Below are 24057 nucleotides of genomic sequence, written 5' to 3'. Positions count from 1 at the left end.
ATTAATTGTCCCCTTTAGCATTCTTAATTTTCCTTTTTACCCCTGACAGTATGTCATGTTCTGAAGTGTACTTGGTCTGATATTAATAAATCTACTTCATCTTTCTTCAGTACTTATATTATACATATTTTTTCATCCTTTACTTTTATTTAAAGTATCTTTTTCACTGATAGCCTATAGTTAGGTGTTGCTTTTTAACCCATTTTACAATCTCTGCCTTTTAATCCCACTCTTTAGACTATATCTAATGTAATGATTGATATGGTTACATTTAAATCTACAATCTTATCCTCATCATAACTCCTTAACATGCTAACTTGTATTTCTTGGTTTTAACTTATTTTTGTCATTTTAACTCTTTAACTTGTTCTTTACCACCCTTTTTATTATTTTTAAAGCATTCATTGCAAACAAAAAACTCAGAAGACTCAGAAAAGCACAAAGAATGCAATTAGAATTAGCTATAGTCCTTTAACGTTGAGACTACACGTGACTGACATTTTAATACACACATGCACACATACACACACACACACAGTATGTTCATAAAGTACATACTTCTTTGTAACCTATAGTAACACTTTCTCATGACTTTTTTTTAAGACTGCAGAGTATTTCTATTATGAAAAAAATTTGAAGCCGGGCGTGGTGGCTCATAACTATAATCCCAGCACTTTGGGAGGCCAAGGCAGGTGGATCACTTGAGGCCAAGAGTTTGAAACCAGCCTGGCCAACATGGCTAAACCCCATCTCTACTAAAAATACAAAAATTATCCAGGCGTGGTGACGCACACTTGTAATCCCAGCTATTCAGGATGCTGAGGCAGGAGAATTGCTTGAACCCGGAAGGCGGAGGTTGCAGTGACCTGAGATCACACCACTGCACTCCAGCCTGGGCAACAAAATGGGACTCTGTCTAAAAAAAAAATAACAGTAAAAATAAAATTTTGAGACTATAACACTGCTCCCACCCCCAAACTGGGAAGATGCCAAGAAACCAAAGAATGATTCGGACAAGTCCAGCTTGGTGAGTAGATGAGTTTTTTAAGACTTACAGACAGGGAACTCCTGGGCAGCAGCAGAACAACTCTAGAGATCCACGCTGCCTCCCATCTCTAAGGCTGCTTTTAAGCTAATTTTCTGGCTCTTTGCCTACCATGTGTGTGATGGGACTGTTTTCCTTGGTATGTTCCCAGATACTCTCTGGGAAGTTTGGATTCTCAGGGACACCTGCTCCTCTGCTGGGCACCCTGGACTTGGATCACTGCCTGGCCTTTAGGGTTCAAGCAGTGAACATATACCCTTAAATAACCTGTTGGGAGACCTGTCACTACGTTTCTTCATACTATGATGGCTGGTTCGTTTTCAATTGTATCCTATTTTTGGACATTTCTCTTTTCCTAAAGTTTTGCATTATAAAATGTGCATTATTTTTCACACATCAGACTTATTTCCTTCTCTTTTGGCCTCTGTCATTTTGGTTGTCAGCCTCGTTGTTGCCCCTGTGAAGGTAATGTGCGTGCTTTTCTCTGGCTGCTTTTGAGGTTTTTTTCCTTTTATTCTTTAACAGTTGTAGTATGACATGCCTACATGTAGTTTTCTTTGTTTTTCTCTTTCTTGGAATTTGTAGAACTACTTGAATCTGTGGCTGGATATTTTTCATCGATTTTTTTTAATCCTATCCACTTTTCTTCAAATATTTCTTTATGTCTTCTAGGATTTCAATTAGATGTATGTCAGACTTATTTTTTTAACCATCCATTATATGTCTTCTGTACCCTTTTCTGTATTTCTTATTTCCTTTTCTCTCTGCTTCGATATGAATATTTTCTACTGACCTATCTTGTATTTATTGAACTTTCCTTCTAAAATCTATTAAGCTCATCTACTGAATTCTTTATTTTTTTTATTTTTTTAATTATACCATCACCATTTGATTCTTTTTTGAAAAAAAAAAATTCCAGTTCCAGTCCCTTCTTTATTACCTCAATATTTGGGTTGCTTGGGGATGTTTCTGTTGTCTGTTTTTTTTTTTTTTCCTCTTGGTTTTCAGTGCCTCCTGCTTTGCCTATGAGTTTTTTACTGAATGCCAGACATCACATATGCAAAAGATACAGACGCTCTGGGCTGGGCACGCTGGCTCACCCCTGTAATCTCACCACTTTGGGAGGCCAAGGTAGGGGGGAGGATCGCTTGAGCCCAGGATTTCAAGACCACCCTGGGCAACAAAGCAAGACCCCATCGCTACAAAAATAAAAATTAACTGGGCGTGGTGGCATGTGCCTGTAGTAGTCCCAGCCACTCAGAAGGCTGAGGCAGGAGGATCCCTTAAGCCCAGGAATTTGAGGCTGCAGTGAGTTATGATTGCACCACTGCACTCCAACCTGGATGACAGATCAAGACCCTGTCTTAAAGAAACTCTGGATGGTGATTTTTTGTAGAGAGGATATAATTTTCTGGCAGGCAGATGGGGTACGGTTGGATCAAGGTTGATCTATTTCTGCTTTGCCTTTATTCCTAGAAAATATCCCTAGGGTCTCAGCTGAGAGCCTATGGTGTTTACCAGGCCCCTTCAACCCTGGTGAGCTCTGAAATCTAACCCCTAACCCAACAAGATTGATGGAATTTTTGCTCACCTTTTTAGCCTTCCATCTGCTGCTCTCACCCCCCACCCCACCATATGTACAGCTTTGGAGTTGACATATGCTTCAAGGGGAAACTGCATGCAGAATTATAGACTTATTTCTCTGTAGTTTCCTCTGGTCAGGGAATCATGGTCCCTCAACTGCCTTAGCAGCCCCAAACTCCAACCTCTGTTTCCCCAGCCCAGTGATACTGCCATAATTCCCAGACTGTTTGGCCTCACTTCCTCTCACAGTTAATTGGCAAATTTCATGAGAAAAAAAGAGAACCTGACTTTTCTCCATTATCTTATTCTCTCAAGTCCTGGCCACACTGGTTTTTTTCTGATGCTTCAAATAATTTGTACCCCTACCCCAAGATGTCCATATCCAAATCTCAGAACCTGTGAATATGTTACATCACATAGCAAAAGGGAAATAAGGTTGCAGATGGCATGAAGGTTGCTAATCAAAGGAAGTTAAGATGGAGAGGTTATCCTAGATTATCCTAGATTATCCACATGGGTCCAGTCTAATCACATGAGCTCTTAAAAGCAGAAGAATGGGTAAGAGAGATGCAACATGAACATGACTTGATGTTCTAGCTTTGAAGACAGAGTAAAGGAGCCACGAGCCAAGGAATATGATGGCCTCCTAGAATGGCCCCAGCTTACAGACCGCTCAAAAATGGAGACCTTGGTACTGAAGAAACAGAAACTGAGTTCTCCCAACAATCTGAATGAACAGGAAACGGATTCTTCCCTATAGCTTCCAGAAAAAAACATAGTCTGACAACACTGATTTTAGTCTAATGAGACTTATACTGGACTTCTGGCCTATAGAACTGTAAGATAATAAATTTGTGGTATTTATGCTACTAAATTTGTAGTAATTTGTTACAGCATCATAGAAAACTATTACAGAACTGCATTTGTATTTTTTTTTCCAGCTTCTGTAGTTGTTTGCAGTTTGAAAATCAGTCTCTCATACCTTGAGTTATCAGTCAGGGTTCAGTCACAGAATCAGAACCACTGTGTACTATGGGATGAGGATTACAGGAATCAGACCTTATACAGTTGTGAGAAGAACTGGGAAAGTGAAAGCATAGGAAGGAAGTTGGAGGATCAGAGAAAAAAGAAAAAAAAAAAGACCAACCCATCAATGTGAGAAACAAAGAACAACCAGGTGCCAAAAGTGGCTGCAAAGTGATGGCTTATGAGAAGGTATGCAGGAAGCCATGCTTCTGTATAACTGCCACCTTGGCAGGCCCACCACCGAGTGTCTGGCATAAGCTGGGAGCCACTGTTGGTCAACAGCCTCTTCAGTCAGAACTGAATGTGGAGTAGAAGAAAGTGAAGACAAGCTAGAACCTGTCAGCATTTCTGTGCCTTCTCTGTACCTGCAAGACCTTCAAAGATCAATAGCTGCTTCATTTCCATCTTCCACATCTGCATACATTTCCCTTTTGGACAACTCTAACTCAGAACCCTGTAGGGAAGGGGACTATGGGAAAGTATTAAGTTTCACCAAGTTGGCACACTACCAATGACTGCAGTCTATCCAACCTTTGTCTACTTGGTACCCATACATACATCTTTTAACCATGTTTAACCTCCAAATAAAGTCAACAGCAAAATGCTTCCACCTAACATGATGCATGCTAACCCTGTCCTCCAAAAAGGGTATAAATACCTTTGTGGTCATCTTCCCAGTAACCCATAACCCCTTCTAATCTTGAGCATCATACAAATGTCACTTGAGAGGCATTACAGAATACCTGACCACACTCCTCAAAACTGTCAAGGAAAGCCTGAGAAACTATCATAGCCAAGAGGAGCCTAAGGAGACATGATATAAATGTAATGTGGCATCCTGGATGCAATTCTGGAGCAGAAACGGGACAATGGATAAAAACTAAGGAAATCCGAATCAAGTATGGGCTTTAGGTAATAACATACCAATATTTGTTCATTAATTGTGACAAATGTATCATAATGTAAATTACTAATAATAGAGGAAAGTAGGTGTTGGGTATATGGGAACTTTGTGCTGTCTTCACAATTCAGTAAATGTAAAACTGTTCTAATATAAATTTTTTTTTTTTTTTTGAGATGGAGTCTCTCGCTCTGTCATCCAGGCTGGAGTGCAGTGGCATGATCTCAGCTCACTGCAGCCTCCGCCTCCCAGGTTCAAGTGATTCTCTTGCCTCAGCCTCCCAAGTAGCTGGGACTACAGGCATGTGCCACCAGGCCTGGCTAATTTTTGTATTTTTAATGGAGATGGAGTTTCACCATGTTGGCCGGGATGGTCTCAATCTCCTGACCTCGTGATCCACCTGCCTCGGCCTCCCAAAGTGCTGGGATTACAGGCGCGAGCCACCATGCCCCGCCAAAAGTGCATTTTTTTTTTTTAGTAAAAGGCTATTAAGTCCTATATGACACATCCATTTTGGGGTGATATTTTTTCCTCTTTTCTCTGAGTCACACTCCCTCTAATATCCTGTAACCTAAATACTGAGCTATATGGCTAGCCACTGTTAACACATCTTCTATTAAAGATAGGGAATGGAAGTGGGGGAGTAAAGAAAATTAATACCAAAAAAATGCTGTATTCATATTAAAGTAAGAAAGAAATACTTACAACCACTACTGTCATCATTTCTGTAACTGGTCCAATGGTCCTTGCTAGTATTTATAACTTCCGTCTTCTGTTAGCCAGTCCATATCGCCTTTGCCCTTAGTAAACAACTCAGCTGATGTGCTTCCTTGCCTCATGGGGTGATCCTGCCTATTTCTGTTTCAGTTATCTTTTGCTGTGTAACAAACCCACCCAAACCTTAGTGGCTTTAAGGCAACATGATTTTTTTTATTTCTTATGATTCTGGAGTCAGGCATTTAGATGGTATTTAGCTCTTGTCCAGAGCTGCTGAAGGACAGAAGTACACTCGGTTTGGACCCACAGGCCCAGTCTTGGCTTCTGGAAAAAACTACACCAACAATACATTTGGCCCCTTCACCACAAGGTTTGTTTCCTCCGTGGATCTGGCACTAAGAAATTATATCTATTCATAACTCTTGCCTGATGAGTAACTTGGATCCTAAATTCTCCCTGCCCTTAATGGCTGTGTGGTGTTTGAGAAACTGCTTTAACTTTGGGGTCTTGGATTCCTCATCTATTAAGTGGGAGCATTGAAGTTCTACTAGATGACTTTAAGACATATTTTTTACTCCTGAAATCTGTTATTTAAGAGGGGCATTTATGGAGTGTGGATTATGGAAAAACCAGCATAAGTGGGAGTCAAAACTTTAAGAATTTATTTCAGCCTAAAATGCCTATTTTTGAAGGGAACCTAATCAAAACTTTTTAAAAATAGTTTTCAATTATAGGTTTGAAACTTTGTGTTATTTGTAATACCGTTTTAGAAGCCTGAAAATAACATCTCTCTCTGTACCAACTTTGTGCTTTTCCATTTGGTAAACACTGATTTTATTTCTCTCTGTCCCTGTAGGAGTAAACCAAGCCAATTCAGCACTTCCTGTTTACTTCCTTGTCATATGTATCATAGATGGTGACAGACCTGCTCTCAAAACAAGCTTCCTTCATTTAATTCTGCATTTTCTGCTTAGGCAACCACCCTATCAATATACTTGAACAATGAAACAATTTGGCTACGGAAGCACTGTCTCTGAATTCCTCCTTCAACTTGTCAGTGGAAAGGAAAGTCCCTTGGTGGAATGGTAGGAATAGTTTTAAGCGGGGTATCACACAGTGCCTTACAGTGGAGAATATCAAAGCATTTTCAGCTCTTAATCTTTGTATGCATGACATGGGTGAACACGAGACTAATAAACAACTTGATTTCCTTAGGAGATTCTCAGTGCTCTATCTGTTTTTTAAGTAAGAAGATTGAGTTTCATGTATATTGAGTGACTAAAGTGTAAGCTTAGAAATATTTTATGTTTCCATCATAGTTTATTCTGTTCAGCATAAATCATCAGAGCCAACCATAACTTAACCATTTACTAGAGCTTTTTCAGAGTCAGTTGTATTACAAGCATGTCAGACACACCTTCCTACAAGTCCCTCAAGGTCAATAGTTGAGAAATTCTGCGTTTTCCTTCCCTTCCCCACTCAACACTTATGGAAATATATGCTAATTGGAACAGAAGCTGCCTACCAAACTAACAGGGTTAGACCACTCTTAACACAAGATTAATGAGAAAGAAGTTTAAGGAAAAAATAACATTTCTCAAGCAGTAAGAAAGTACATGCCAAGTAAAAGCCAACAGTCTGCATCAGTTGGATACCAAATTCTGCTTTCCCTTGACTTTACTTAAAGGAGTTAAAGACAGGGAATCCTGTATGTCCAGCCTTGCTCCAGTCACTGTTGCCAGCCCTTTGGCTCAGTATGGCTGGCTTCTCACCTTCCTTGGGGCCTCAGCTCAGCAGCCACCATTGTAGAAAACAAGATCACAGACTCAAGGGTTAGAATGAGACTCTATACATTGTTTACTAAGGTGACATGCCAGAAGGAATGATGAGGCACAGACATACTGCATGTGGCCCGCTGCATTCATGACAGGCCTTTGTAGGTGTGTGATTTATATTCATAAAGGGGGGTTCGGAGACAATGGATGTTTAAAGTCACTGATATTGGCAAGAAATTAAGTTTGTGAATCACTCTGCGCTGTTGATGAATGACTGAACTGTGAGTTAGCAGACATCAGGAGCTGTCAGTTAGGAGTGATACTAACGTTCTTTTGAAATAGGTTTAGACAACAGTATTTGCTTAGAAGGAGAAAAGCCTAAAGATCTTATCAATTTGCAGAAACTGTAATTGGCATACTACATGACATATTTACATTATTTGGCAAGGGCCGGTGGGGGCGGGGGGTGATTTCTCTTAGAATTCCAACCCTTTCAGGATCCAAAGACAGCCTTCACCTGTGGCACATGCTTAGCTCTTTATAAGCACCCTAAATTTTTCCAAATAAATTTTACACATTTAAAAAGTGATGATCTTTCACACCTAGTGCCCAGATCTTAGTTTCTAAATGTCATTCCCCACTGGTATTCAGGGTTCCTTGGAGAAATGCCTGATCCCAGAACCAGGGCAGGGAAAGATGCCTGGAAAAATGAGCCTTGAATATTTTATTGCATAAGAAAATAAGGAACTGGTCAAAGAACCATGGGGAGATGTCAAAAATGGGGCTGGAAGAGGCTCTTACTGGCCAAATCTGGGACAATTTGAGCGTCAAAATAAATGATAGTACTAGTTTGTCACCCATCGAATAAATATTCATGAGTCCATGCAGTATAAATAAGTAAACAGAGGAGAAAGGGAAAGGCCTTCTTTGCAGAAGAATGCCAACTAATAAATATAGAAGGAATAGTGGCATTAAAAGATCATCCATGCTAGAGGAAGACTGATAAGAAGTGGTTTATGTAGTCTCAGATTGTCTCCCCACAAATTACTGATTAATTAAAAAGGAAAAAATAGTAAAAAAGAAATCTGATGTTCTTTAAATTATTTATTGTAAGTACTGTTAATTAAAATGTTATGTTTGTATTCAAAAATAGATAAGTACTCTTGCTTACATTTTGTGTTTCTGCAGGCCACGCCACTAAATAAGAAATGCAAACAGGGAGAAATTCATTTATAATAGTTGAAAGAATATCTCCAATGATGGCAAATCCTTTGATAAAATATATTTTGGTCAAATGCCTAAGACAGCTCCTTTTGTTCAGCCTCAATCTGGAAATTGTTCTTCCCTCCAAAAGCCAGAACAGGCTGACACTGTAGCACATCAGAGGCATATGGGAGCTCTCTGCTCTAAGCACTGCAATTTAAGGGAGATGGGGAGCTACAGCATCATGTGGGCAAAGAGGTGGCCATTCTAGGATGGCACTGGAACTCCATCTGTCCCTTCCCCGTGAGGACCCTGGCCTTTATTTCCCCCTTTTGTTGTCTATATAAAACCAGAAACACTGTTTTCAGTTCCTGTGATGGTTAGGTATCTGAAGCAGGCAGGACACCAATGTCCAGACAGGGCAGACTGGGTAAACAGGACTCATAGATAATGCTGGCTCAGCTGGGCGCCCAGCCACCTGGTTATGTGATGAACTGCACTAGCATTCCAGGGATACCGGACAGGCACCTCGAAGACTACATTCAGACGCTAAAATGCACACCCACAAAACAGCCATCTCAGACTTCTAATCTTACTTTATGACCAAACTGTAATTACATTACACCAATTACTTGAATATTGCATTTTTATTACTGTTATGTCATTATGTCTACTAGGAAAAAAATATGCCTACTTTAACCAATAAAATTCTTAATGACTCATTTAAGCTGTGTCTACATGAAACCCCTGACTTAAACATTTTGGTCAAAATAATTTTTAGAGCCTGGGAGAAAAAGAGAGTTAATCTCCATCTATGTGATTACCCCCAAAGCAAGAAAACTTCCATTCATAGATGTAGGGCTAGAAGTTAAAAAAGTTCCAGCCAAAGCTAATCAGAAAGTTACGATGACTATATTTAAGAGCTATATTTATACAGCCATCAATTCTTTATCATCTGTTGATCAGTTACAACTATTAATAAAAAAGGAGAGCTGGGAACTCAGGAAACATCCATGTAGCCATCCTCCAAATGCATGGAGGCACGTTTACATTTCCAAAATGTCAAGTAGGCCCAGCTGTAAAGAGATTCTTTAAAGGCCATCTAGGCCAGTTTTTTGGGAGCCAGTGATTTAATTGGGACTCACTAGGGACAATCCCCCAAATAAAGTTATTAATGTGTAGAACTTCTGTTTTAAAATCATTATAATTACATTTTACTTCATTTACCTCTTTTAAGGTAGCATCTCATTTTCTGTAGGCCAGTGACCTGTAGAGCTTATCTCACTGAGAAATTCCAGGCAGTCAGACTCGGTGCATTTTCTCAGCAGAGGGACCTCTGACCTTAACCACCTCTCAGCTCACCCCAAACCTATGTGTCCCTTTCCCAAGCCATGCAGACTCAGACAAGCATAGGACGCTACCTGTCTCCAAAATAATTATCTTCTTCGGGAGCCAGAATTCAGACCCTTGAATTTTGAGAATCTACCATATGCACTTAAGTGAGTCAAAATATCCAAATTTAATCACTGTTGAAAACTTTTTTCACATACATTTTACATATGCCTTTTCCTCCCAATTTTTTATGCATTAAACACTTTCCTACAAGAAGATGAAGTGGGAACAGGTTTTTCTTCCCCTAGGCTTGGTATTTGCTTTATTTAAAAAAAAAAAAAAAATCCTTTTGACAATATATGTACTCTGTATTACTGTGTAAAATCTCATGCCTAATTCCTAAGTTATGTGCATCTGCTGGATATAAACACTGTTAAACATTCATGACTGCCTACAAATGTGAAAAGTATTACCAGGTCTATTTTTAACATTATTTTGGCAAGACTGTTGCTGTGGGAAAAAAAAATCCTATAGAATCTTAATGAGAAAACTGAATGATTCTTTGAAATGTGGTTGTGATTCCCTAACTTATTAAGTGATGATGTCACTGGTGCCGAGAAGCAAGAAACAGTGGACTCACTCACTTGCCAGCATGCTCTGGAGATACACCAGAAGGGAAATAAAACTCATCTTGAGTACGGTTTGCGCTGAGCTGCACCTTCCCCCACAGCTCGGAAGGTCACACGTGTCCCTGCACAGGACATGTCTCACGCTTGGTCGGTCATTTCTGTGAACCTACGTCATAGAAGGGTGCACTGATTGCTTTTGTTTTTATGGAACTTGATCTGTTTGCTGGCCTTTTTTCTGTTTATTACCCACATTTGTCTTACAGAAAAGAACCACCTTGTTTCACCTGTTGGAGAAAGACGGGGGTGTCCTCCAGCTCACCTGAGTCCCCTCAGTCACTTAATCAGCAAGTGGCAAGAAGTTCAAAGAAGTCTGTCAGGACAGGAGCACAGGTCTAATGAAGGAGGTTGTTCGTCATGCCTTCTTACTCCCCAGCTCCCTTCAGACTTCCTGGCCACTCGACTTGAATCCCACTTGTCCTAAGTGGGCACAGGCCTTATAAGAGCAAGGTGTGAGGCTGTTTGGTCCTAGGCAGCAGCAAACAGGAACCGGCAGAGTTGTACATACTGCGCCCTACACAAAGAAACCAGGCCAGGAAGGCATTGGTGGAGACTAACTTTCATTTTGGCCTTCATTTGCCAAGCCTTGTGTCCTGGCACAGGAGTTGTGTCAGCCAGGAGCAAGGTCCACTCAGAGGGAGCGTTGTTTTATCATTCCCCTACCTAGAGGAGGCACTTTTTCGTAATTCTTCTGCCCTATGAGGATCCATTTGGCTTGTTTGTACAAAGTCACTGTGTGTGCTTGCAGAAGCCCTGGGGCTGGCCCTGGAGGAATCAGGACTTGTCATACTGAAGGGGCAGATTCTGCACCTTAAATGCTGGCTGGGTCAGCAGTGAATATAAATGAGGTCATTGCTTCTATGGAAAAAGTGCTACAGAATAAGGTCTTTCATCCTAGACAGCAAGTCTGGAACCTTTCAGAGTTCCAGAATCAGCCACAGCTGATTGAAAATTGAGGAATGATTTTCAGCTAGAAACCTGCAGAACCCGTATCTAGAGAGAGAGCTATGTGTTCCGTCCAAAGTAGGGGCTGGTTTAGTTCTGCACTGGAGAAAATGCAGCCTGAGGGTGGCCTAGCTGGTCTTATATCTGCATAAAATCATGGAATCACTGAAGTTTAGAGCAGAAAGAAGTCTTGGGTCCTCTAAGATCCATTCACAAGTTTCCGAGATGAGCACAGGAACATGAAGTGCTGGTCCCCACCATCCGCAAAGGTGGTACCTTCTCAGCCAAGGGAGCCTGCCGCTCCCTCCACATCCATTCTTCTCCCATCCTGATGGCTCTAGATATTTTGTGGCAAGTATTCTGATTTCTGGGCATGGACCCACTGGTGCTCCACTTTCTTCCACAAGTTGTTTGTGAAATACCTACCTGCCACTAATCACTCAGTGACGTCTACCATTTGCACAGAATGACCAGTGGCTCAAATGCTCTTCACTGGTCATCCATGATTGCCACAGACTTCCAGAGGAACTCAGGGCCATGAACCTGCAGTCTTGGTCCGGTCCCTGCCCCAGTCCACTGGAATGATGCAAGGACCCATCCTGTCACTCCCCTCCACCACTGCCAGGACACTCTTGTTTCCTACCCCTTTATCCTCTGGCTATGATGCAGCTTCAGCTTGTTGGGGGAGGTCCCCAGGAGCCAGCCTCCTGACCACTGCCTCTGCAGAGACTCCTGCCATGCCCCACTCAGCAGTGCAGACTTGTGCATGGACACCCCACACCAGAGCTCTTTATCACACACTCGGGACAGCAATTTGGACTAGAGCTCGTCCTACACTCCCTTTATCTACCCTAACTCCAGAAGCATACATTTTTTGACTACTTCGTCCCACCCAGCAGCCTCCACTGAAGTCCCAGCATGTCTCAGAGCTGAGGCTATGCTGGAGATGACACATGACATTTCAGTCCATTCTTGGAAGTTTCTTTGTCTTTGCAAGAAGGATGTTAATTTCGCAGGTTAATTTGGTAAACCTGTAAGTCAAGAAGGGGGACTTTGACTTCAAATTATTACATTTACAATGCTGCGTATTATTTTAGCAGGTTCCACAGAGATAATTCACTCATTGTTACAATTGTGTTTTTGTAAACTTCAAAGAAACATGGACTTTCCTTTCAGAAACTGCCTCACACAGACTCATATTACATTGTTCTGAACCCCAAGTCTACCTAAGACATGACCAAGACATCATTTGATGTGCCATCCCATCCTCCTGCCGGAGAGTGTGACCCAAGGAAGAGACCCTCAGGGCTGGTGGCCATATTGCCCCTCTCTGTGATGGACTGCATGTGCCACTGCCATTACTCATACTGACTTTGCCCTTAACTATTAGTTCTGATTGATTAATTTTTGGCAAAATACTCCACAAGTTCCATATCAGTTAGCTATTGCCACCTAACAAAATCCTAGAACTCAGTAGCTTAAACCAATATGCATTCATTATTGTGGATGAGTCCAGAGATCTTCTGGTCTCAGGTGACTTACTCGTGCATCTGCATCTGCGTTCTATGTGTTGGTTGGCAGCTCTGCTGATCCTGGCTGGACACTATCATCTGTTTAGGGGTCAGGTGACTGCGTCTGGCATAGGATGGCTATGGCTAAGACAAGTGGGCTCTTCTCCATGTAGTCTTACCCTTCTGGCCCTGGGTGGTTCATATAGAGGCAGCAAGATTCCATGAGAGGGGAAACACACCAGGTCTCTTGAGCCCTAGGCTCAGAACTGGTACAATGTCAATGTCACTTCTGCCACATTCAAGGCCAAAATATACCACAAGCCCTGCCTACATTCACGGGATGGGAAAGTAGGCTCTACCTCTTTCTGAGAGGAACTGCAAAGTGACACTGCAAAGGGCATGGCAATAGGGAAGGGTGGTGAAGTGTGGATATTTTTGCAATCGATCTACCAACTCTCTACTAATAGCTTTTATTGGCCAGGTGCAGTGGCTCACACCTATAATCCCAGCACTCTGGGAGGCCGAGCTGGGAGGATCACTTGAGGCCAGAAGTTCAAGACAAGCCTAGGCAACATAGTGAGACCCTGTCTCTATTAAAAAAAAAAAAAAATTCTAAAAATTAGCTGGTGCAGTGGTGTGCACCTCTGGTCCCAGCTACTTGGTAGGCTGAGACAGGAGGATCACTTGAGCTCAGGAGTTAGAGGTTGCACTTAGCCATGATCATGGCACTGCACTCCAGCCTGGGTGACAGAGCAAGACCCTGTCTCTATTAAAAAGAAAAAAAACTTTTATTTTTCTCATTCTAGATGTAATTAAATGTCTTTATAATTATAAAGCGCTTTCTCTTATGTGATCTTGCATAATATATCCAACGCATGCACTTCCCAGACGACGAAACTAGAGACTCTAAGAGGTTAAGCTGCTTGCCAAGAGCTAGTAAGTGGCAGTATCAGGACTAGAATCCTGATAGAATCCTAGGACTAGAAGACTAGAATCCAGGTCTTCTGATACAAAGTTCAGAATCATTTCCAAAATTTCACACTCATGATCCTCTTTGGGGTAATGGTGTTCCCTTAAAATAGCTTCCTCCAGAGGAAGGAGTAATTTGTGGCCATAGGATGGGAGCAGGGGTGGGGCTATACAATCCATATGGAGCCTGACCCCATCTTGGTCTCCTTGTCTCCCTAGCACGGTGTTGTAATCCTCTAAGCCAAATAATCCTAGCAAGATGCTGTACGCTACACACCCTCAGACACTTCATTCCAGACTATGGTTTTGTGAGATTTTATGCTACTTTAATTATCTTATTCCTTGTTAACTCTGGGTCTCCCTGCCAGCCTGCCTTAGAACTTTTGTCTCTTTCCACTGTCACACTTTGTCTCCAGCTACATATCCCAACCTCAGACCTACTGCCTGCACTTTCAATCTGTTTTCTCCCTTCTCCTGATGTCTTCTTGAGATCTCGGGGTTATTGGCTTTTTTCCCCAGGACTACAGCTCTCAACCAGTTTTTACAGGACCAGCTGGTGACCTCACTTGCTACTTGACTGCTGCAGCTCATTTAAATGCAACCAACGGCCTTGGAGTTTTAATAAGAAACTTGGAGCTCCTAGTTCTGTTGCGACTTGGTGGCAGCGCAGTACCTGCTAAAGTGTTGCTTCCCCCCTGGCCTCACAGAGGGACTGTAAAAGGTTCGAGTTCTGAAAGCCTGAGTGGAAGCTGTTGCATGCAGGCTCCTGGGCCCAGAGAGGACTGCTTTTCTTTTCTGAGCCAGCCTCCTTTTTATTTCCTCCTGGCACGTGTCTGCTCTACTGAGGTCTCCACTAAGGGCTCTATGCTCAAGACAAGCAGCAACACGAGGGAGGCCAAGTCTGGTGTGAAGAGAAGAGGTGATGAGTCACTCAGATGTTGCCTTGGACACAATCCTGCACCTCAGGCAGACACTACCCCACTGCCCCCACAGAGTGGACCCCACAGAGCTCCACTCTGAAGTCTTGATGGGGTAGCCATGGACAGACTAAGGCAAACTCAGAAATTTGCACTTCTTTTGCCAAAAGCAAATCTTAGGTAACAGAACTTTATCTTTCATTTGGAAACCCCTTTTCTTCTTCTAACAGCTATGTGTATCCCACTTACAAAAAAGGAAAATGAATCTTCAAGATTCACCAAGTGATGACTCTTGGCAAGTCTGAAAGGGAGAATTCCTAGCTCCACTCACTGCTCTCAGATTTCCTGATAAGTAATGGTGAAGACAAGGCAGGGAGTGAGAACTGTGTGTTTAGTTGGGGTCTCCTTGGGGATTATAAAAGACAAACAAACAAAAAACCTTGACACTCAATAAATAAACCATTTATAGAAGCTAAGATAAGGAGTTCCCGTGAGCTTCGGAGCCACTTCTGTTTGCTGCTGTTCCCCAATTAGCCGAGAATGCAAGCAGATTGTGCGAACGCAGCACTAAGCCCCGTGCCAAACACCTTCTCAGGTTTTTTCCCCTCTGCATTTTGCTAATCCCTGGATGAAACATAATCGCAGAGAAATGTTCAAGCTTGGACACAACAGGGAGGAACTCAATGTTGGCTCCCACCCAGTGGAAATAACATGCCACTGGACTCAGCAAGGCAGGAATAAGGATGTTAAACAAATACACTTCTCTCCAGCCTCCCTAGCAACGGCTTGTTGCTTTCTGCAGAAGCCCTGAGTTTCCTCAAGCTGTTCATTCCGCTCCAAGGTTTCATCACCTGAGATATGTTTTATAAGAGAGAAACAGGGAAGTCAACGAGTAAAAATTCCAATCAGGAAAAGAATGGAAAGAGAATTAAGTCATTTATTCCCCTCTAGGGAAAAATAAAAGTAGCAAAAGTATTTATATAGAATAAGTATATAATTATGTGTAATAATTAAACTCCAGCAACTTGCAGTCATCATTCTTTGTCACTTTGTCTCAAACCAGAGGAAAACATTTCTCCCTATTGTGGTTTCAAGTTAAGATTTCTGAATTAGAAGTTCCAGGTTCCAACTGACTCCTGTCATTTGTGTTCTGATGATGGAATGGGAAAAGAAATCAGAGAACAGGACAGAACTTTCTGTAATAAAAAGGGAAAAAAATCCTGTCTAAAAGTACTTAAAATATAACACCTATCTCAAATATACACACATATATATTTATATCTTATTTAATCTTTACCACAGTCCTGAGATTGATGTTATTATTCCATTTTACAGATGAAAATCTGAGGTGAAGAGGGGTTTAAGGCCACACAGATTGAACCATGGAGTGAACTGGAGATGGCTATGCGGTTCTCCTAAACAGAAAAGGGGGCTCAGAACGGTTTAGGAGAGGTACCGCTGGAGATTAAAAACAATCACAAGAGCAAATACTTGTGCGTGCTAAAAAGCAAATAAAAAATAGAACATGGCCAAAGTTCTAGACCTCTTCGTGAGGGGTTAGAAAGTGCTCAGTGTTGATTTTGGCATCTCTGTCCACTTATAGTCCAGAAAACTGAGGCTTTGTAATGTAGGTTTGCCTGCAGGCATGCGATAAATTTGTGCTGAAACCCAGTCTGAAACAGGTCTCCTCATTCCTGTTGATCTCGCTTTCATGAACCCAAACGTGATGGAACCAGGAAGGGCATCAGCATTTTTACTGGCCCTGAAATGGAGAAGGTAAAATGGCAGCCTGTCTTATTGCACTTCCTAGAGTGAATCATGTGGCTTTTGATTAACTTGCTTGGGGCTTCTTTCCTTTTTTTTTTTTTTTTTTTGAGACGGAGTCTCACTCTGTCACTCAGGCTGGAGTGCAGTGGTGCAACCTCGGCTCACTGCAACCTCCACCTCCTGGGTTCAAGCGATTCTCCGGCCTCAGCCTCCCAAGTAGCTGGGACTACAGGCACCCGCCACCACGCCCAGCTAATCTTTGTATTTTTAGCAGAGACAGGATTTCACCATGTTGGCCAGGTTAGTCTCGAACTCCTGATGTCAAATGATCCACCCACCTTGGCCTGGCCCTGAGGCCATGAAGCCAAATATGGCCACTAGCTGAGCACTGGCTTCTATGGCTCTTAAAAGTGTCTGCAAGCATGATAGTCACTCCATTTTCCTGTAGATCATCCAAAACTCTCTATGAAACAGTCTTTCCTCTTTTATTCATTGAGCCCTCTATGTTCCAAGCACTGTACCACACAGCAACAACACAGGGAGAATGCAGGTTCCCTTAACCAAGTAAAGTGAAGCCCTCCTCCACCTAGGTTCACATTAAATGTGTAATTCTCTCACCCTTATGACTTAATAGAGTTTGCCAAACTTCCTTGGACTTGAAGATGATACACAGGAGTGAGAACTTCATAGGCTTTGAGTTCTGGTTCTGGTTCTGGTCAGCTGTCTATTCTTGGGCATGTCACTTGACCTATTTGAGCTTCAATTTCCTCATCTATAAAATGGAGGTGATAATTCCTGTCTTGCAGGATTTGGGGTAGTGCTGGTTATGCAACTGGCACAGAGCATGTGGTCAGTGAGGGGGACCCATTATTTTGCTACATTCAGTTTTCATCAGCATAAATTTCTAACTCCATTGTTTATTCTGAAGACTTACTTTTTTTCCCCCTTCCACAGTAAGTAATCACTAAAAGCCAATTATTCCATCCACTCTCTGGTTTGGGGTTTTCTTTTTGTTCTTCATTTGATAATTTCCTCCAAAAAAAGTATCTGCCTGCCTCCTGGGTAAGAATATTTCTGGCCAACTTCTTTGAAAGCCTTTGGCAGAGGTGAACACATTTCTAATAAAATGCCACTAGAAAAGAGAGTAGAGGGAGAAACAATCATACCCCTTCTGTCTAGAAAGTCTTTTACTAGCACAAAGAGCTTTCTCATCCACTGCCTCCCTTCATCCTACAACAATACTGAGAAGTAATCAGGGCTGAAACTGTCAGTCCATTTTACAAATGAGGAAATTGAGGTTTGCAGAGATTGCATGTCTTGAGGGGCACACAGGCAAAATGCAATGAAGATAGATCTCTAAAGCAAGTCTCTGACTTTCCATCGATGCTCCTTCTACCACAGGGAACCGCTTCTGGGATAAGTCCTTTTTCTTGTTGCAAATTAAAAGTAGGGAGGATTTTTTAATATGGCTTAAGTGCAAGGGGGTGAAGTCACTGGGAGACCCAGGCCTGCCTTGCTTCCTGCATCTGTGAAGAAGTTCTCCATACAGCTTCCTTTTCCAGGAACCAAGGGCATTAGGGCCTCTGTTTCTCTACTCAGGAATTGAATTTATCCAAATCTAGAATTACTGGAAGCCCAGAATCTTATCCACCAGCCCAACCTCCCTCAAGTTTCCACTTGTGACTACATGTGAAACCCTGTATGAGCAATTATCCTGCATGAGCCTGAGCCTCCTCATCTGTTAATTCGGGATAATAATGCTACCTCTCACTGTTGGGATATGTATGAGAAAGCAGCTTCCATCTTATGGGCATCTTATGAAGGTGTATTACATGTCAGAAATTATTCCAGGTACTGGGGATAAGCGGGGTACAAGACAGAAGGGAACCCTCCTCTTACGGAGCTTACCTGCTAAATGGGGGAAGTAGATAAGAAACAAACAATGAACAAGGTAAGTTCCCAGTAGTAATCACTGCTATGGCGATATATAATATACAAATGAATGAATATTCATTTAGATGAATATTTAAAAATTATTCAAACAAACTGAAATAATCTTAACTTTGTATTAATTTGGTGATACAGCCACACAGAGTAAAGAATTACTTCAGGTCACTTTAAAATACAGTATTTTGATTGTACATCTCTGGTAAGGTATATTATCAGGACAAAAAGAACTACAAAGAGATGTTATACTGCATTCAGGTGTCTTATTGTAATTTTAATTCACATTGGAAAATCAATATGAATCCTTTGTTCTCTTAACAAAGCATATTTCCTAGCTCTATCTATTGAAAAGGCTTAGAAACTGACAACCCAGTAGCAGTAAGCTCCTACATCGTGGCCTCTAAATGCAATTTCCGTTCAAAAGAAACCAAACATTCTTAGAGAAATGTTTGACTTCAGGTCTAGTGCAATAAATATACAAGATGAGCCTGATATCCTGAACCAGAAAGCAGGGAAACTATCAAAGACTAATTTTAATGAGAGTCTGCTCATTAAAACAGGACATCGGAGTCTATTTGAAGGGGCTCCTATTGGCCTACAATAGGATAACATGAACATCAAAAAGATTAAAACACACCCAATAATATATGTATTTGATATACATCCATGGGTTCAGAACAATTGTACAATGAAAATTTACAGTACCTTTTTTCAAGTTACTAAGCCACCAACTCATTATTCTGAAAACTTGCTTTTAAAAATTGGGAGGAATTAAGCATTTATCCTGTCTTTTCTGCATGAACTGTATTTTGGAGAAACTAAACTGTTATTAGTGAAAATTTTTTTAGAAGAATTCCAAATAATAAATGCAAAAAAAGAAAAATAGAAATATAAAAATCACTATTTTGCAACTCCTAATGAAATAATGTATCAAGCAACAATCATTGAAGGTCCCAAAATCATCAGATGAAAGGTTGATGGGGAGCTTTCCAGTGGAAGGGACAGGTGGACACCACCTGAATGTATCAGTCCGTTTTGGCATCAGTAAAGGGGGCGCAGCTGAACACTGTGTGTTTCGTAATGTGATATACTCCCTCTGAAGTACTGCCAAACAAACTTGAATCTGATCAACACTCAGTAGCAGTGTAGAGGAAATCCAAGGGACAGAGGAACAAACCAAACAATACCATGAGGAAGCAATCAACCAAATCAAAAATGTAGAACCTCCTTCAGGTCACATAACCTGATATCTCTACCAAATCAAAGGTATTAAAAAGAGGTGGTAGATATTAAAAAGAGGTGGTAGATAAGGGAGTTTTTAAAGAATAAAAAAGACTTAGGAGATAAAACGACCAAATACAATGTGTGGACCTTGCTTGGATCCTAATTTGAATAAACCAACTGCAAGAAGGCTATAACAAATCAGGAAACTGACGATGGACTGGCTATTACTACTTATTTTTAAACTTTTAAGGTATGATAATGGCATGGAGATATACCTTAACAGTTGGAGATCCACACTGAATTATGTAGGGTGAATTACATAATGTCTAGTGTAGTGGGCTGAATAATGACTCCTAAAGATGGGTGTGTTCTAATCCCTGTGAATGTGTTACTTTGCATGGCAAAAGGAACCTGGTGGACATGATTAAATTAAGGATCTTCAGATAGATCGGCCTGGGTTATCCAGGTGCACCCAATCTAATCACATAAGTGATAGAGAAGAGAAGCCATAACACAAAGGATGCAGGATGAGGGCTGTGGGCTGCGGGATGCGGGATGTGGGCTGCCTCCTGAAGATGGAAAAAGCAAGGAAACAGATTTTCCCCCGGAGCCTCGAGAAAGGGCCACAGCCCTGCCAGACACCGTAAAATAATAAATTTGTGTTGTTTTAAGTCACTGAGGTAATTTCATCAGCACTAATAGAAAATGAATACCTATGGGATCTGTTTTTAAATGCTTCAGAAATAAAAGTGGTGGAGAATAAATGAAAGATTGGAAAAATATCGATGATAACTGTTGAAATGGGAGATGAGTGCTCTGAGTTTCATTATACTATTCTGTCTACTTAAATATTTGAAATTTTCCACGATAAATGAGTTTTTAAAAACTACTACAGGGTAGGTAGTGAGCAAAGGAAGAAGAAGGGCTTGTGGGAGACAATGGAAGAGTGGTTTTGTGGTGTGGCATGAGATTGGAGGTCTCAGACCTGCGACCACCAAGAGTGACACATGTCTTGGGTTAGGGAGATGGCTCCCAAGCTCCCTTTCTTGGTGCTGAGTGCTTTCTGGGTGCACTGAACTAGAAGTAAAAGGCGCTCTCTAGAAAAAACTAATCAACAATTTACTAAACATTTCTTGAGCATCTACTGTGGCCGTGATCACTAGATATAGCCTCCATGCTCTAAGAACTTGACCTCTATGCAAGAAACTACAGCAAACCCAGAAAGATGGCAGAATCAAAACCCAATTCATTGAACTCACACACTCCTTTGGCAGTGGAAGTGACTGTGAGCTCTGACTTGTCTCTGAGAGTGAGGATTAAATGTCTATAAAGCATTTGCCACACCCTGCCCCATGAAAAGTATCTGTGTGGTCACCAGCTTCATTGGCGCACACATCAGCCAAATGAGCTCCCTGGGTCATTCACACTGCCTCAGTGGGCAAGAAAGAAAGGCCTACTCACGCTGGCTTAAGGAAAAGTGAGTTTGGTGTAAGGAGTCAGGGCAGTAAATAAGGCAGATCTAATAAGGGGCTGAGCTGGAACCAGCTAGCTATAGGAAACACAGCAACATCTTTCTCCCTCTCATTCCCCACACAGCCTCTCAGAGTCTCCCCTTCCTCTTTAACCCTGCACCTCTTTTACTCTCTCCGTTAGTTCTGCCCACCAGCATCCTCTCTCTTATGAGGTCAGATCACATCTTGAATAATTAACTTTCTTTAGACCTGATCCTATTCAGGCAGTGGCATCCATTGTTCAGGGAATGTTGGGGCTGTCAATCTAAAAGGAAGGGAAACAAAGAAGCCCTCCTCCATGCCCACTTTTGGAAAAGAGACTTCTGACACTGATGGCAAAAACGTTAGTCTTGAAAGCCAGGGCTTTTGATTGGCAAGAACCAAGCGAATGTGGAAGCAAAAGAGTCTGCTGGGCCTTAAATCAGTTTTGTGGTATGGAAACACAAAAGGCAAAATCCTGAACAGGATTGATGCCATAATCCAGACTGATGGCACAGATTATTAGGTGTGGAAAGAGACCAGCAGACCCCAGAGGTGAATGGTTCCACAGGCTGCAAAATGGATGGCACCAAGGGAACATGATGAGGCAAACTGTCAGGAGCCAGAGTGGGAAAGTGGAAGTAGAGTCTTGTCCAGAAACTGTCAAGTCAACACCCACAGGCTTCTGGTCAGGTCACCATTCTTTGCCTATCCAGAAGCTCACTGGGTAGCCTCATTGGTCAGCAAGGCTCTCCCATTGATGGCAGCCTGCACATGGCCTGACGATTGTTCCAGCAGGAGTAATGTTCTAACACACTGTTCACCCTATTCTAATTTGCATTTACTGTAATGGCACAGGACACTCATGAGCTCCCCAAAGAGAAATGACACGCAGAAGGAGGCAGAGTGTGGAAGTAAAGGCGCCAGCACCGTCTCTGTCATGGAACTGAATCCTAGGATCTTTACCTAAGCAAGGATATTGGTGAACCACTGCCCTTTTATATTTAGCACAAAAACAGGCACTCCAGGCCCAGAGGCACTGATCAATCAACTGGAGTCACGGCATCTTGAGGCCTCTGTCCTGGAACAGACAATCCAACTGGCTCTACTTGGGTAAAGTCTATTCTTGTGCCTCTCATCTGTGGCCGGGCGTGGAGTCACATGGCCTGCTGCCTCCTCCCTAAGAAGTATGGGAGCACGTGCTCCAACTCCTCCCCACTCCAAAACCCATCTTCCAAGTCTTCCTCATCTCCTATTGAGGTCTTCAGGGACTCCACACCGCCAATCCAGTCATTATTTCTCTCTCCTTTTCTTTCCTGGCCTCTGAGCAGCATTTGGCACAGTTGATCGCCCCCTCCTTTTTCATCCTCAATACTCTTGATGTCGGTGACACCATCCATGCCCAGTTTCCCCCCACTTCAGTTGCTATTCGTTCTCAGTCTCCTTCACAGCTTTTCCTCCTCTGATCAAACATTTAATGTTGAGATTCCCAGTGCTTGGCCCTACAGTATCTTCCTAAAAGATCACATCTAGTCTTATGGCTTTAAACACCATCGCTTTGCTAGTGACTGCCAGATATCCCTAGCTCTGACATCTCCAATGAGCATCAAACTGATATATCCAACCACTTACATGATGTCTTCACTTAAAAGATCTCATTTAGGCCGGGCACAGTGGCTCACGCCTGTAATCCCAGCACTTTGGGAGGCCGAGGCGGGCGGATCATGAGGTCAGGAGATTGAGACCACGGTGAAACACCGTCTCTACTAAAAATACAAAAAAATTAGCCGGGCGCGGTGGTGGGCGCCTGTAGTCCCAGCTGCTCTGGAGGCTGAGGCAGGAGAATGGCGTGAACCCGGGAGGCGGAGCTTGCAGTGAACCATCTCGCCACTGCACTCCAGCCTGGGAGACAGAGCGAGACTCTGTCTCAAAAAAACAACAACAAAAAAGATCTCATTTAAAAGCCAAAAGATAACTCTTTATCTTCTGCCACAAATTTGTTCTTCCTGGTTTCGGTAAATGGCCCCAACATTCACCCAAGTGCTGGAACTCGAAATGTAAGGAGTCACCCTCAATCACCCTCTTTCCCCTAAATCCCACATCCAATACATCAAGCGAAAATATCGCCCTTATTCATCTATCTCTCTCCATCTCCACAGCAACAGTCCTGATCCAAGACCTCGTTATTTCTGACCTGAGCTCCTGGAATCCATCATCATCTTACTAACTTCTTGCTGCCATGCTTACCTTCCTACAGAGCAGCATGGCTGACTCCCTCCTGATTTTATACCTCAGCTCAAAGTCACCTCCTCAGAGAGGCCTCCCTGACCTCAACTAGCTCCCCTCCACTGGCCCACTCTGCCATGTCACACTTTCACTTTATTTATATCATTCAGTGTCATCTTATTTACCTTGTTCTTTTCTGTCTCCCCTCACCAGAATATAAATTCTATGAGAGCAGAAACCTTGTGTTCCAAACACCTAGCACAGTCCCAGCATTCAATAAATAATTACTCAATGAATGAATGAATCCACAAACTCCTATGTAGCTGGGGAAAGTCTTTCTGTTCCAAAAGTAAGTGCAGGTTAGGAGCGGAAGAGCAGAGTGGGTAGAGCAGGGAGGGAACTCTTTGTCCAGACTGGGTAAGAAAAACTGTTATATTAATAGAAGAAAATCCAGATTTGAGGATTTGGGAGAGGACAAAGACAGCAGTGCCTTCCATTCTACAGTATTTTCACAGGGTTCGATTGTCACAACGCCCCCTCCTTGGGGGAGGGGGGGACAAGGAGGAGTACCATTCTTACTTTTTTCACTAATGAAGCAAAGAATGAAGTAATTTCCCAAGGTCACACAGCCAGTTAATAGGATTTGGGTCTGGAGTCCTGATCACCAGACGCCCAGTTCAGCAATCCTGCCTGTCTGCCCTTGGGCCACTAGGAAAGCTGAGTGGTGAACTGTGCGAGTGGTGAGAGTTCCGCCCTCCATACTCTGGGCAGCTCCCTAGTTTGAGGACATGG

General features: G+C 42.3%; 1 protein-coding gene and 1 long non-coding RNA gene across 3 annotated transcripts in view; one reads left to right on the top strand and one right to left on the bottom strand.

Annotated features, from left to right (window-relative positions):
• The window catches only part of SUPT3H (SPT3 homolog, SAGA and STAGA complex component), a 557715-nt gene extending 551223 nt beyond the window's left edge, over positions 1 to 6492 (top strand). For both annotated transcript variants that reach the window (XM_063707642.1, XM_063707643.1), the window contains one exon: positions 6130 to 6492. The gene's annotated coding sequence lies outside the window, so the exon portion shown is untranslated. The remainder of the gene's footprint in view (positions 1 to 6129) is intronic.
• The window catches only part of LOC109027389 (uncharacterized), a 105031-nt gene that overhangs the window by 16914 nt on the left and 64060 nt on the right, over positions 1 to 24057 (bottom strand). The window lies entirely within an intron of this gene.

Source organism: Gorilla gorilla, chromosome 5, assembly GCF_029281585.2.
Source record: "Gorilla gorilla gorilla isolate KB3781 chromosome 5, NHGRI_mGorGor1-v2.1_pri, whole genome shotgun sequence".
NCBI classification, from domain to species: domain Eukaryota; kingdom Metazoa; phylum Chordata; class Mammalia; order Primates; family Hominidae; genus Gorilla; species Gorilla gorilla.
The sequence above is the reverse complement of the archived record's forward strand: the minus strand, read 5'-3'. Positions and strand labels throughout refer to the sequence as shown.